We start from the raw sequence: 15,085 nt of genomic DNA on the forward strand, positions 1-15,085 counted from the left end.
GGAACTTCACTACGTCTTATAGTTGTTCTGCTTGCCCCTGTATCAAGTAAAAACTTTCTGTCTTCCCCTAATAGTTCACTATGTACATAAGGTCCCTCTTGGTCTACAGGAACCTCAATAAGGGGTAAGCCAACTTCCCTCTCTAGGCTATCTCATGTGTATCGCTGATAATCGGGGTAATCTGCTTGTGCATACTGATACATCTGTTGTGTTGTTGCTTGTGTTGCAGCAATAGGCTGCGCTTGTGGTGGTGCTATGGTCTGTTGTGGAGCTCCCTGTTGCGGAGCTAGTTGTTGCGGAGCTAACCTAGGTTGTGCATGCTGAGGAATTTGTTGTTGATTCTGATCCTGTCTAGGTGGACGTGGTCTCTCCTGAGTTCTACCTGTGGCAATATTATGTTTCAGGACTGGACAATCGTGTATATAATGACCTGGTTGTTTACAATAGTTACATGTCCCTTTCGCAGGACCTGCGGAATCACCCTTTTGATGACTATCGGCTGGAACTGACTGTGCAACAAGCATTTTCATTTTTGTATCTTTCATACGTCTTTGTTCGTGTTCTTGTTCTTCTCTAATTCTATTGTGGTGATATTGTAACATCTGTAGCATCTGTGATGGGGTATTACCTTGCCAGGTACTTTCGAACTTCAATACTCTATTCTTGACTTGTAGCAGAGAATTCTCAACTAATTTTGTCACAAACAGATGTGGATATGACTCACTACTTGCTTTTATGCCACTATTTATACCAAAACATTTTTCAAATCGGGAAGAGAAATCACTAGTGTCTTCGTCTGGTTTTTGTTTACAGGCTGAGATTGCACCCCAGTCTTCCTTTTTCGTAGTTAATAAACGTGGCAGTACCTGTATTAGTAATCCTGCTAGTGCTGTAGTCTTTTCCCCAAGCCCTGCTCCTGCAGCTCGGGCCTTTTCTTCGTTTTCCAACGCTGTCCAATCTATCTTTTGGTCTCCCACCTCCCATTCCTTTTCTTTGAGTTTCTCATAAACACCGGCGGGTAATAGGACTTTTAATATTTTCATAATGTCGGGGTAGGTATACTCTCCCATGAGTAACATGTCCTTTATTTCACGGTGGAAACCTGCTGGGTCCTTGTCATGGCTGGGTACTACTTTCTTCATTTCTAATAATTCTAGTTTTGTTATAGGCGTGTACACAAACACGCGTGTAAAATTATCACCGGCACCTCTGATTGGGTGCACTTCGCGTAACGGGTTCTGTCTATCTATGTGATACATTTTTCTTCCCATAATGGGAACTGGAACGTGTTCTGGGCATACGAAATTTAAATATTGGTTTCGGTATTCTAGAATTTCTTTAATCAAATCAGTACTTGACCCTCTCCATATATTCGTGAGCAGTTCTGTCAATATGTCAGGTAAGGGTCCTGGATCGGAGTGTTGGCTTTTATATAATATAAGGAGGTGTTGAATCATGTATATACTAGCTAAACGCTGTTCGTAGGGGTCAAGATTCAGAAACGTATGTGCAAGTACATCATCATTGTATTCGCTGGGACTGTCAGCCCATTGTACTGCGGACCTAGCTAATTCTTGTTCGTCCATGGAATCGAGCATATGATACCCCCTTCGATCTCGGAGTAATTTATCAGCGGCTTGGAATAAGTGTTCGGGGGACTTTGTATTTAACATAGGGTTTGGAAAATGTCTATTATATTCTGGACGTATTGGACGTATCGGGTCGTCAAAGCCTCTAGTATTATTATGGGGTCTTCCTCTACCTACATAAGCTATCGTTTCTACTTGCTCTGACTCTTGCTCCTCCTCTTCTTCTGATTCTACTCTGTCTGTTTCTCGTCTTTCTTTATGTATTCATTCTACTTCCTTGCGGATCTTTCGACACATGGCGATTATACACGCCTGTCTATCATGTTTCTCTTCTGATATGTTCTGACCCCATTTGGCAAGTCTTTGCATTGTTTCGTGATCTGCCCCTGGCCTGTCTTGATTCCTAATTACACAATTTATAAAAAAACGCAGTAGTTGTCTTTGGACATCCACTTTCTGGTATTCCATAGCTTCGTTAATACTTTCTGGACCTTGCCCTGTTTGGACAAAGCGATATATTTCGTCTAGGTGTTCACCCATTCCTGGTATCGTCATTAAATATAATGTAGCTCGTCTTATACGTAGTGATGATATGAGCAATTTATCCTGTCTACCTGGTACTGGGTCGTATCTACAATCCACAAGCTGTTCTTTAAACATGTCGGATGTCGCTAATTGGGGTGTACGTTGGAGTGCTAAATCTCTAAGGGTCTGTTTATTTCGCGGCGGGGTGGCAAACATGTCTGTCGTACCTCCGGTAGCCCCATCTGAGGCGCTAGGCACGAAAGGATTCGTTGGGCGTAGGATAGAGATTGTAGATGCAGGAAAAACTGTAGAAACGGACGGACCTGTGGGAACTTGTGTAGGAGTTTGTAGTTGCGGGGATACAGACGGATGCTCTTGGTGTAGAACACCATCGGCAAGCGGTATGTGTGGTATGGCATTAGCATACTCGGGAGCTACGTCATCTAAATAGGAGGATAGGAAAACGTCCTTTGCTGTTTTGGGATGTGTTTTGGGATGTGCTTTTATCGGGAGCAATGGAGGAGTTAAGTCTTTTGGTATTTCCGGGATAGCCTTAGGTAACCCTTCGGCCAGAAGAGGATACATACCATTCATAAGAGTGTTTCTTTGTCTATCTACTTGTTCTGAGTTTACTCGGGTACCTTCCTCAAGTAATAGATTTTCTCGAGTTTTATTTGAATTCTCTCTACCTTTCTCTTCTTGTCTGTGTGCTTTTTCTGTACGTCTGTATGATTCTTTACGCCATAATTCAATGGCATCTTTCTGTGACTGTCTGGCTTTCTTTTTCCATAATTCTTCTTCTACTCTCATGATGCAATCTGCATCCCAGGTCCCCGTTGCGGGCCATCTCTGACTCTCTGGTAATTCTTTGGTGTAGTCCACCCATAAATCAAGAAATAGTACGGCATCTAGACCATGCTTATGATACATAAAGTATCCTGGAGTGTCCCTAGGTGGGATGGGAACAGCTTCTTCGAATACACCTTTTCTAGTTTTGATCTGTCTTAGTTTCGAAAAGAGCGGCCTTTTTAGATCTTGTTTCTAGAACACACTTTATACGATGAACACAATAATGAACATTCATTCACACCACAATATATAGAACGTATTTAAAACATTTAACGCTTAACAATTTTACGAACAATGATAACTAATAGAAAACTAGTTACTGACATAATACTGACACTAGATAATATTTATTTATATGCAAGACATACTATATATACTGCTAAACAGTACAGATACACTGCTGAAACAGTGCAGACCGGACTTGTGTACCCAAACCCGTCTTGACCGGCACAAACTATGTGCACGTTAAATGCCTCCCCGGTAATGGTACTCACCGGGTAGCTCGGAACGGAAGGCCTCGGAACGGAACTGAAACTAGACCGGACTGGACTCGACTCGACTGGACTCGGAACTTCGGAACCTGGTGGGACTCTGTATACCTCGGATCTTGCTCTCTCAGCTAGGCTCTGGTCGGGATACTTCGCACTTCTCACCGCCTCGTCTGGGTGTTGATCGCAGCCTCAGTCGCTCCCGCTTGGCCGGAGGGAGATACAGGAAATCCTGCAGGTACGCGTTTTTGTCCGTTCAGCTGTGGCAGGAGACCGGGCCTGCAACGCACCGCCGGCGCGTGAGATGAGAAAGTGTCCCTGTTCGGGCGCCAATTTATGTGGTAAATATTTCGTTACCGGTACTATTTTTATGCGGTAAAGTCTTAGTGAGAATAACTCAGTAAAAATAAGAGGCAGAATCCGTGGTATTAGAGGTTTTAAAGGGCTTTATTCCTATACAAAGGAATACAATTCGAATTGTGGGCCTTCTATTCCATCACCACGAAAGTTCAGGAAGGAAGGGGGCATATATTATTGACAGATAGGCAGTTTTATAGAAAATACATTACAGTGAAACAGATGCAAGAGGCGTGACAGCTGATAATACAGGAAAACTGTGCATACGTAACAAATAGAGGCGTAAACATGGGTGTAACTAAAATACGTCATTAAACATGATGTCACAAGTGGGTGGATCCATGAAAGAATCCTGCAATGTCAGCAGAAATGTTTGGCAGAGATGCGCGCGCAGCCGCATGACGTGTGATTGACGTGCAACTAGAGGGTGAAGGGGACTTGACATTTAGCTCTACATGTGGAGACAGAAGTCTGGGGGTCATGTCAACCTAATCCCAAATCATATCTAATATCCTATGTTTAAAGAACTGTGTTATCCAAAAAGAGAGGTCTCTTAGGATAGAATCTTATTCTATACTGACTATACTGACTGTTAGCGCGTGTACAAGCATCTAAGTGTCTACACTAGATGCGAGGGGGTAGGAATATTCCATGGTAACGGGGCTATGAATTACTTGCATGAGGACAGCGAGGCCTGGCCCCTTTTCACGGTAGCTGGAGGAATGTTTACCTAAACTGCTAGACAGGAATGCATCGGATGAGGAGGGAGGAGATAATCTTGAAGGTGAAATACAGTTTTTGGCAGGCAATATGCTGGATCAGGCACCGTTAGCCGCGCAGGGAGTAGGACAAAGTTCATGGATACAGATGCAGGCTCAGACTGGAGCTTTCAGAGGCAGAAGGCAGGAAAAGGCTTGATGACAGAATTCAGGGCCTACTCGCCTGAATCTGTAAAATGTGGAAAGTGAACCACATAAAGTCGGTGGCCTTTCATACTTAGGAATGGAATATCGGACCCATTCATGGCGGATCTGAAAGAGGACATGTTGACGGTGGACGCACATATATTTGCGTCTTCAAAACTGGAGTAGGAGGGAACATACATGTACTTATAGCATGTACATGGAGCCGTTGGGGTCTACGATAGGGGACATAACTGATCACAAAATTCATATTTCCTCAATATGCAAACCAGAATTACACACAAGTGTGTTAAATCATATAAATATACATGACATCTGAATTTCATATGTAGAATGTATCAATACACAAGCGTGGTGGCTCATAAAAATGTCAAAAACGTCGGATTTAAATCAATAGACTTCCAGGTTCAATCTGAACAAATCATAGTCACAAATATGTTTTGTGAATCACGTCATGTTAATGAATATAGAGACTGATTGTGCTAAAATAGCCAGACGATTTGCTGTAACCAAGATTTCAATATGATAGATGTCAGTCAGATCTGTGTGTTAGCACTACGCCCAGTGTCTGATATTTATAGGCTGCATTAAGATTCAAACCAATCCAAAGCAAACAAGCTTTATTCGACACATAGTCATAAAAGCGCATAAAAATATAATATCTACACTAAAAATGTCACACAATTGTGTACAGAAAGCCTGTTTAGTCAATGGTCAATTTGCACATATTTTATATATCCACAATGATTCCTGATTTCCTGAAGCATTCTCTACGTTCACAGTTAGTCAAACCTAACACAGATATTTCATAGCCTAGGATATTATACATGAAAAATTCATAAAAAGCACTATAAATAGGAATTCATAACTATTGGGGAACACTATGATGTGGGAATTGGTCTGGTTGTCTTCAATCAATAACTAAAAGAGCATTTTAACACAATTTTACAAACACATTTTTTAATAGAGATGGATTTTGACCTAATTATCCACATCCACCCTAGATATCTGGCAAACTGCTAAAAATATAGGGAATGAGGTATTCGTACGCAATATTCTTTCAGCTGCCAGACTACTTCTTGTCCCCAAAAGTTTGTATACGGGCCTCAACCATACCCTACGAGGGGTTTCATAAGCTGGGCAGGTGAGTAGCATGTGTGCAACTAATTCATTGCAGACCAAGCAACTAGGACACTTACTCTCACATGCTTTATTCCACCTTGAAGTAAAAGACCTTAAGGGCAGCGTACCCGCTCTCAGCTGAAAGTAGAGCTTCCTAGCTAGAGGTTTGGTGACAGTGTCCCAGTATGGTTCGTAACTCGGGATGAGTTTGAACTCCAAGAATATTCCTGTTAAAGAGGATGTATCACTGACACTAAGGGCATTGAGTGTGACCATCTCCCAGTATTTTTCTTTTAAAACCTTTGTTGGAAAACAAGCTGTAGTAGGTTCATCCCAGAGAATTAACATTCCAATTTTAGCTAGGATATCTTTAACGCCACGCAACCAACTGATTTTATGGAAAGTATCAGCTCTTATGATGTCCATAAAACCCTCAGCATATGGTGCCAGTTCCGGTGTTGTCCACAATCTGCGCCAATACAACACAGTGCGTAACTTGGCAGTATCACGGAGGGGTTTCCTCCCAAGGTCGTAGAACAGCAGACAAAGTGGTGTGCTTTGTGGGAGATCGGTAATGCCTCGCAGGAACTTATTTTCAGATACGGTAAGTTTAGACAAGTTCTCTAACCCCCATTGTTTTACACCATACAGTGCAGCGCTTCCCACTTTTGCGTCGTAAACTTGGAGTACTGGTATAATAGGTTTCGTCAGAGACCTGTTATGCTCAAGGCATAGGGCCCCCGACAATTGCCGATGTTTCAGTGTGGCCATGTTAATCTGGTGGTTCCAGTTTAGGTCGCTCTGTATATTCACCCCTAAATATGTGAACTCCCTAACTTGCTCCAGGGGACAATTATTCATTAAAATGCCACCTTTAAAAACTTCATGTTGATTAAATGTCATGAATTATGTTTTCGACACATTGACTTCAAGACCACGAGCAAAGCAAAATTCCTCAAATACTGTCAGAGCTCGTTGGAGCCCACTCGGAGTCTTCGAGAATATCAATGTGTCGTCCGCGAACATTAAAATCAGGATTTTAATCCCTGCTAAAAAGGGGCATCTGTATTCACTTGTGTCATACAATCAACTATCCCATTAATGAGCACAGTGAACAGGGTCGGGGCCATAACGCATCTCTGGCGCACCCCTAGCTCAACAGAAAAATAATCAGTCACCTGGCCCTGGGAGCCCCAACGTATTTTTGCATAGTTACCCTCATGCAATCTCTTTAAAAGCGTCAACTGTTCAGTGGGCAGCCCTAAATCTTGATGGGTCATCCATAGCCTAGAGCGAGGAACAAGATCAAAAGCCGATTTTAAATCCACAAAGGCAGCATACATGCTGCCTTTGCCCAGAACCACCACCTTCCAGTGTAGTAAAACAAAACAAAACCCCTGATCGACGGTACTTGTGTATGCACAGTAACCAGCTTGCAAAGGTGACAGTATGCTATGCTCCTCAGCCCAGTCTTGGATCTTATTAAGAATTAGTCTCCCCAGTATTTTTTTTAATAAGTCAATCAGGCTAATGGGACAATAGTTCCCCGGCGATGATTTATCACCTTTTTTATACACAGGGATTATTTTAGCTCCTTTCCAGGAGTCCGGTATTGGGGCTCCTCGCGCAATTGCATTAGCCAATAATAAAATATATTTTCCCCATTTGGCTTTGTCGTGGAGGAACACATCAGTAGGGATACCACCTGGGCCGGGAGCTCTCCCTCCAACAACAGCACCAAGGGCTGTCTCAACGTCTTTGATGTTAAAAGCCTCATCTACAAAAAATACACAGCTTGCCCCACCCACAGTCGACTCTAAGGGGCTACGTGCATATTGTGATCCAAAGTGTTTAACCCACTCTTCCTACGAAACATGATTAGTTGGAGATGCAGGAGTACACTCTCTGTCCCACTTAATAATGTTCCAGAAGTGTTTACTCTTCTTCTTATTACTAAACTCTTTAAGGTCCTGCCACCTTTTTTCGTCCCAAGAGCTTTTTGCTTTGGCCATGGAGTTTTTATATGCCAGCCTAGCAGCACGTACTGCAGCTAATTCGCCACCTTTAATGGTCTTCCCAAGAAGAGCTCTTGTCCGCCGGCAATCGCTATTGTACCAGCGACAGGGATTCTGATGTGTTACTTTCTTTGACTTATGAGGTTTAAAAAAATAAGTTCTCAAGTGTAAAAAAAGACTATTGTGAGACTGGGTGACATTCTCCAAACTAATGTTGTTAAGACATGTGCTATTCAGCGTTATTAGGGTGTGGTCAACCTCCTTTGCGATTTTATCCAAGGCCCCTGGGATTCAAACCAACACTCACATGTTATTGTGGAAGTTGTTCACCTATACCAAAAATAAGTTGTATTTGATCCCATTGATTCATGATGGATAGGTTAGCATTTAAGAAAGATAAAAAGTCATGATTTATGGCGAGGATTGGCTCCGCCAATAGAATAAGGAATAGTAAGTGCCCACAAAAAGTTCCATCAACAATCTGAAAGACAATACAAACAAAGACTCAAAGTGATTGCGAGATCTGTGCATGAATCCAAAACTAGAGCCAAAGCTCCAAACGAAAGAAAAGAAAAGAAAAAAAAAACAGGAAAAATAAGGGCCCCACGATTATCCATTTATATTGTTGGACCAACTAAAATGTCAGAAAAACAAAAAACACAAGTATACAAAAACTCCCGCCTCTAAGTTCCGATCCAGCAATGCTGTCCCCATCTGAGGGGGTCAAAAATTTAATGTTTCATTAAGACTCACTTGCATAGATAAAAAGCTGCAGCAACAGCGGGTGAATATGGGGAAAAGAGGGGCGGGGGATAAGAAAGCATGGTGAGTCTCCAAACATTAGAGAGACATCATAATAGTAGTGGAAAAACCACCGAGCAGGCAACTGGAGGACACATAGGGTGGAATGGGTTCCACGTGAGGTAATCAGTCACATTACATCAGGAACAAGAAAGGAGAACAGATGTCAGTGCTTCAGCCTACATGGACGTGTAAACCCTCGTCCTGATTTAGGCAGTTGGAATGTTTACTGTTCAGACAGATGATGTCCTCCGATTCCATTTTCCTCAGTGCCCATTCTCAGTCACCTCCTCGTGGATTTGCTGGAACCCTGTCAATACCAAAGAATGAGATCTGGTCACTATTGGGCCCATGCATTTTATTACAGTTCCTAGCCACTGGGTAACTGCTGTCTCAATTCATGATGGCACGCAAGTGTTCTAAAATCCTTCTCTGAACCGGGAAGATGGTACTTCCTACGTAGCGTAGACCACACACAGACCAAGACATACATTACACAATCACTGTTACAGTTTATGAAACTCCAGATCTTGATTTTCCAACCTATTTGCGCATCTCAACATTGAGACTGTGAGCACATGCCTAGCATTTTCCACCTCCGTGAAAACCTGGTAAGTCCGTCAACCAGGTCCCTGATGCAATTTGTTGTCGCTTGGAGTAACAATGTACCAACAAGTCATTAAGAGAATCACTCTTGCGGTATGTTATTGGCAGTCTGCGATTCACAGGTTTTCCGATTACAACATCTGTTTTGACAAGATGCCAATGTTTAGTCATGATTTTGCTTAGTGTATAGGACTCACAGTTGAAAGTGGCAATGAATCTCATAAGCTATCCCTATTGATACCTGTTGCTTTTTTTCTGGCTGTCCTGATAACCTTGAATGAACCCCTAGATCTGAAACGGGCCTCCATTCTGTCTGCTTCAGCTTTAAAGGCTTCCTTTGTTCGGCAGTTTCTTTTGGCCCTCAGAAATTCCCCATATGGGAAACTCCATTTTAGTCTGGTGGGAAGATGGCTTTGGGCATGTAAGATACTGTTGCCCGCTGTGGCTTTCCTAAATAAGCTGGTATCAATGCTTTCATCCACTATTTCTACTTTGACATTCAAGAAATCAATACTGTTGGTTTATATCCTACTTGTAATCTGGTTATCTGATAGCCTGTCCGGGTTGCCCGTGGGCCATCCCAAAAAAAAAAGATGTTGTCTATATAGCGGGTCCACAGTACCATGCATTTTGTCCACTCCTCATTCGCCTCAGACCAGACATGCTTCGACTCCCACACCCCATAAATATACAGGTGTAGCTCTGGGCAAAGCAACTTCCCATTGCAGTACCAGTAGTCTGTCTGTACCATTGTCCCTTGTCTAGGAAGATGTTGTGCTCCAAGCAAAAACGTAGCATCTCCAATAAAAGTAAGGTGTGGTCATACATGGCTAAGGGTTTGTCCCTAAAGAAGAATTTGCACGCATTCAAACCATGCTCGTGGTCTATGCAGGTGTATAGTGATACTATGTCAATGGTGGCAAGAATGTAACCTGACTTCCATGGGATGTTTTGTATCTTGGAGATGAAATCCATGCTCTCCCTGCAGTAGGAGGGTAGGTTCAGAACATAGGGACATAGAAAGAAATCTAAATAGATAGATGTATTCTCCAATAGTCTGTTGTTAGCCGAGATAATGGGTCTTCCTTGTGGGTCCGTGTCATTCTTATGTATTTTGGGCAACTTATAAAAACGCGGAAACATGAATTTTTTAACAAACAAAAATTGTATCTCTTCAAAGCTCAAAATTTCCCCCTATCATGCCAGCTTGAACACAAACTGTGGTTCATCATCATGATATGGGCATAAAAAGCGGCATTGGTTTTCACATAACTGTTAGAGAAGTCCAATTGTCTCTTGCCCTTCCTCCTGTCCCTTATTGTCCCCCTTGGCTGAGGGCATGATTATGAAATTGTTAAATTTCTTTAAAGAAACCAAGGCCGCTTGTTGTCCTTCGTTTAAGTTTTTAGCAAAGTGTTTGTCACTCTTCTGCCATACCATGAGGAGATCATGGAGAATGACCTCTTGATATGTATCTATATTGTCATGGGGGGGTCACTGGGGTATATCTGGATTTGGGTTTAAAGTCATTTCTACTTCTTTTGTTGATCTCGAGGCCTAGGTTGCAGAGTAATTCTCTCTATGACTCCCAGTCCCTCCCCACTAGTTCAAATTCCCTCAGGGCGCCCAGTCCCTCAATCTCCCCAATGGACAGGGAGGTCGAGGCAGGGTCCGGATTACTCACAGGAATCTCCACACCTCCCACATCCCTTCCTATTTTCTTCTGAGAGAAGGCTTTTAAAAGTTTAAATTTCCTGTTAAACAAAAAAATGTCAATGCAAGTGCGGGAATAGTCAAAATTGACAACAGGACATTTGACCTCTGTCTTTGAATGCACAGCAAATGTAAAGATATAAGAACAAGATTTACTGGCTTGTTTAAAGAAACAGAGCACTTGGAAGGATGATGTAAATAAGGTTTTAGCAAGGGAAGGTACAAACTCAATCTAGACAGCCTAAAATAAATAAAGCCAACAAATGGAAAGAAAGAAAACGTTATTTCCAAACCACAAAGCCAATGGCAAGCAACGGGCAGAATGCATTCCTAGGTCAACTTTCGGAATGTACCCAAGATGCCTTTATCAAACCAGACAGCTGTGTTGTCTGGTCGGCTGCGACCTAAAAAGGCAGTCTGGCAAAAGTGAGTGAATCTATAAATGAACATTTGTCCTTGCACCAGCTCTCATTGCTACAACCAGGTCCCCCTTGCTGCCACTTGTGTGCTGCTGACCTCCCCCGTTTGCCCCCGCTCCTGTCTTGTTGGGGTATTTTCAGCCATCAGTATTAGCCATTTTTCTTCCTTGTACTAGTTTTTGTAATTGCATTTCACTGCTTCTGTTCCATTACTGTAATTGTATTTTACTGCTTCTGTTTAGTTAGATGGAGGAACCTTTTTCTTTCCTGTTAGTGTCTGTTTTAGCTCACTCAGCCATTTATCACGCACACCTTCTGTTTTCTGTTTACTTTTCTGTCGCTGATCTCACCGCTCACTTCACGCAATCATGTCTTCCACTGCCTACCACCCAGTGCTCCACCTTCTCACAGGACCTACTTAATGGAGGCTGCAATGGAGCCGCACCACCGGCACGCCAAAGGCGCGCCAAAGGCAAACCCATTTGTATACTCTGCACCTGGACCGCGCCCAGTGCCAGGAACGCTGGCTCTTCCACCCTGCACAGCTACACTGGGGCAGACCTCTGAGCCCTGGACCCCGGATACATTGACAACGACAACTGCTGCCATGTAACCCCACGCACCACCAGAGGGCTGTTTGCCTGCATGCACTGCTGCTTCACCTGCCATACGTAGCACCCAGCAACGCTACAGATGCCGCAAACACCACTGCATCCACCAAGTCGACCGAGACTGCTGAGACGCTACTTCAGTGCATCCTACTCAACTCATGATCTCTTGGCATACATGCCATGGAGATCTGGGACACGATCTCATTCCTCACCCCGGATGTCATATTCCTCACAAAGACCTGGCTGTACACTGTCTTCAGGCCGAACATCACCACCGCAACCCCCAATGGCTAAGAGACAGCAAACGCACTGGAATTAAGCCAAATAACATGGAGTTGGAATTGCCACCATCTACAAGGACACCATCTGATGTATTACCTCCTCCGACAACTCAACCCCAGTAATGAAACACCTGAACTTCCAACTTCACACAGACAGAAAAAACACCATCAAATGTGTGCCCGCCTACATACCACCAGGACCATACCCCAGCTTCTGCAGGTAACAGAGCTCATCGACCTGATCTATGACCTATCCAACTCCCATAACAGACTCTTGGTATTGGGAGACTTCAACCTATGGCCAGATGGTCCAATGGATTCTGCTTTCAAAGATTTGGAGCAGGCCTGTAGTAATGTACAGCTGAAACAGCTAGTTACCCTGCCAACTCACTCAAAAGGTCATACCTTAGATATGATTTTTGCGGATACAGAGAATGTAGCTCTTCGGAAAATCCTATCCCAATGCTGGACAGATCACGCATCGGTTCACTTTACCCTTTCTCTTTCCGCCGACTCCATGAAGAAAGGTAGCCTAGGCACTACTAGGGTGGGTAGACAGTGGTCCAAGCTTGTGAAGCAGTCCCCCCTGCCGGCCTTGCTGCCGTCGGGCTTCTCGTTAGGAGACAACGTGGACGCTAGCTATGAGATGCTTAGCCAGCAAATTGTGGCTTCACTAGATTCACTAGCTCCTTTTCGCAAAATCAGAGATAGACCCACTCGTGCAATGCCTTGGTTCTCAGAGGAACTGCTCCAATCTAAACTCCAGTGCAAGAGGACGGAGCGTGCTTGGAGGAAACAGTACCGGGATTCAGACAGAGCTTGCTATAAGCGAACTTTGGCAACTTATAAAGCACAGATCAGACGTGCCAAAGCTAAATTCCTAGAGGACTCCCTATTGTCGGCAGCAAATAAATCCCAGGCGCTGTTCAAAATTGTTAAAGATCTCTCACACCCTACCTGTGTCGCTAATGTTGTCCCTGCATCTCAATTTTTATGCGACTCATTGGCACAGGCTTTTGAGCAGAAGATTGCTACCATCCTAAGCAATCTTGATACTTCATCAAGCTCTGGCACTCAGCCTTTGCTCACCTCTACCTTGACATCGGATAGGGAGGGTGATGCTGGCTCAGCACGCCTTAATTGTTTCCCGGTACCATGCTTTGAGGAATTTAGTGCTCTGGCCGCCAGCGTCTCTTCTGGCTCTCCCCTTGATCCACTTCCTCATAAATTTTGGAAGCTATTCCGGACAGAACTCTTCTTGCCATTATTCGCGACCTGCTGCCAATCCCTCAGGTCTGCGCGAGTACCGGATTGCTGGAAGTTGGCAGTGGTGTCTCCTCTCCTCAAAAAGGAAACCTTGGATCCTTCCTGCCCTGCCAATTATAGGCCCATCTCCCTTCTCCCCTTTCCAATCAAAATCTTGGAGAAATGGGCCACAAAACATCTTTCCTGCTTTCTGGAGAGTAATGCCTGTCTGGATGTGGCTCAATTTGGATTTAGACCAGCCCATGGGACAGAGTCAGCATTAGTGACCGTGCTCGATGACCTCAGGACGCGTGCCGACCAAGGTCGGGCAGCCTTTTTAGTGCTGCTAGATATGTCGGCCGCGTTCGATACGGTCAGCCATGTGATCTTACTCAGGAGGCTGGAGGAAGTGGGGGTGACTGGCTTGGCCCTGGACTGGCTGACGTCTTATCTGGATAATAGACACCAGGTAGTGGCCCTTCCTCCGTTCAAATCAGCCATCAGAAGCGTTGGTCAGGGTGTGCCTCAAGGGTCAGCCATTAGCCCTATCCTTTTTAATCTTTACCTCCGCCCCCTGATTAAGCTGATAAAATCTTTCGGCATTGCAGTTACTAACTATGCGGACGACACCCAACTTATCTTCTCGTTTGAGGGTAAGGAGGCGGTGTCACAAGAGACCTTCCATCGCTGCATGACCTCTACGGCAGACTGGCTGTGCCACAACTCTCTGCAATTTAATAGCTCTAAAACTGAGGTCCTATACTGCCCATCTGGCAGCACCCCGAGGCCTTTTCCATCGAACTTCTGGCCTTCATCCTTCCAGGGCACCAGTTTACCAACGAATTGTGTGCGGAACTTGGGAGTCTATTTTGGCTCCAACCTTCAACTGGATGTTTCTGTTAATAAAACAGTGGCCACATGCATGGCCTTGCTTCGCACGTTAAGGAAAATCTTGCCTTTTCTCCCAGCGCAGGCAAGACCAGAGGTAGTGCGGAGTACCATCCTAAGTAGACTTGACTACTGTAACGCACTACTTCTGGGAGCCCCGGTGACCCTGGTGGGTAAACTTCAACGCGTGCAGAATCTGGCGGCTAAACTGGCTCTGTCACGCCAGCGCGCGGACTCCTCCACTACTGCGCTCAGGGACCTCCATTGGTTACCTGTCCCTCAGCGGATTGAATTTAAAGCCCTCTGCTTGGTGTTTAAAGCTCTTCATGAACAAGGCCCTTTTCCCTTACAGAAAATGTTCTCGTGGTATGTCCCGCGTAGGTCTCTCCGCTCCGCCACGGCATGTCTGGTTGTAGTTCCAAAAATCTTAAGGACTCGTTTGGGAGGCAGGTCCTTTCGATTCACAGCAGCAAGGCTGTGGAACTCTCAGCCGTTTGCACTGAGGAGTACGGGCGATTTCCCCTCCTTCAAAAAAGCCCTGAAAACTCACCTTTTCCCTAGAGCGGCGTAATTTTTCTTATACAGTGGATCGTTTCTTTTCATGCAGGCTTCTTTCTCCATCAGTCTAAGCGCCAGGATGCCCTTTGGGTGAC

This window comes from Triturus cristatus, chromosome 7, assembly GCF_964204655.1.
Source record: "Triturus cristatus chromosome 7, aTriCri1.1, whole genome shotgun sequence".
Classification (NCBI taxonomy): domain Eukaryota; kingdom Metazoa; phylum Chordata; class Amphibia; order Caudata; family Salamandridae; genus Triturus; species Triturus cristatus.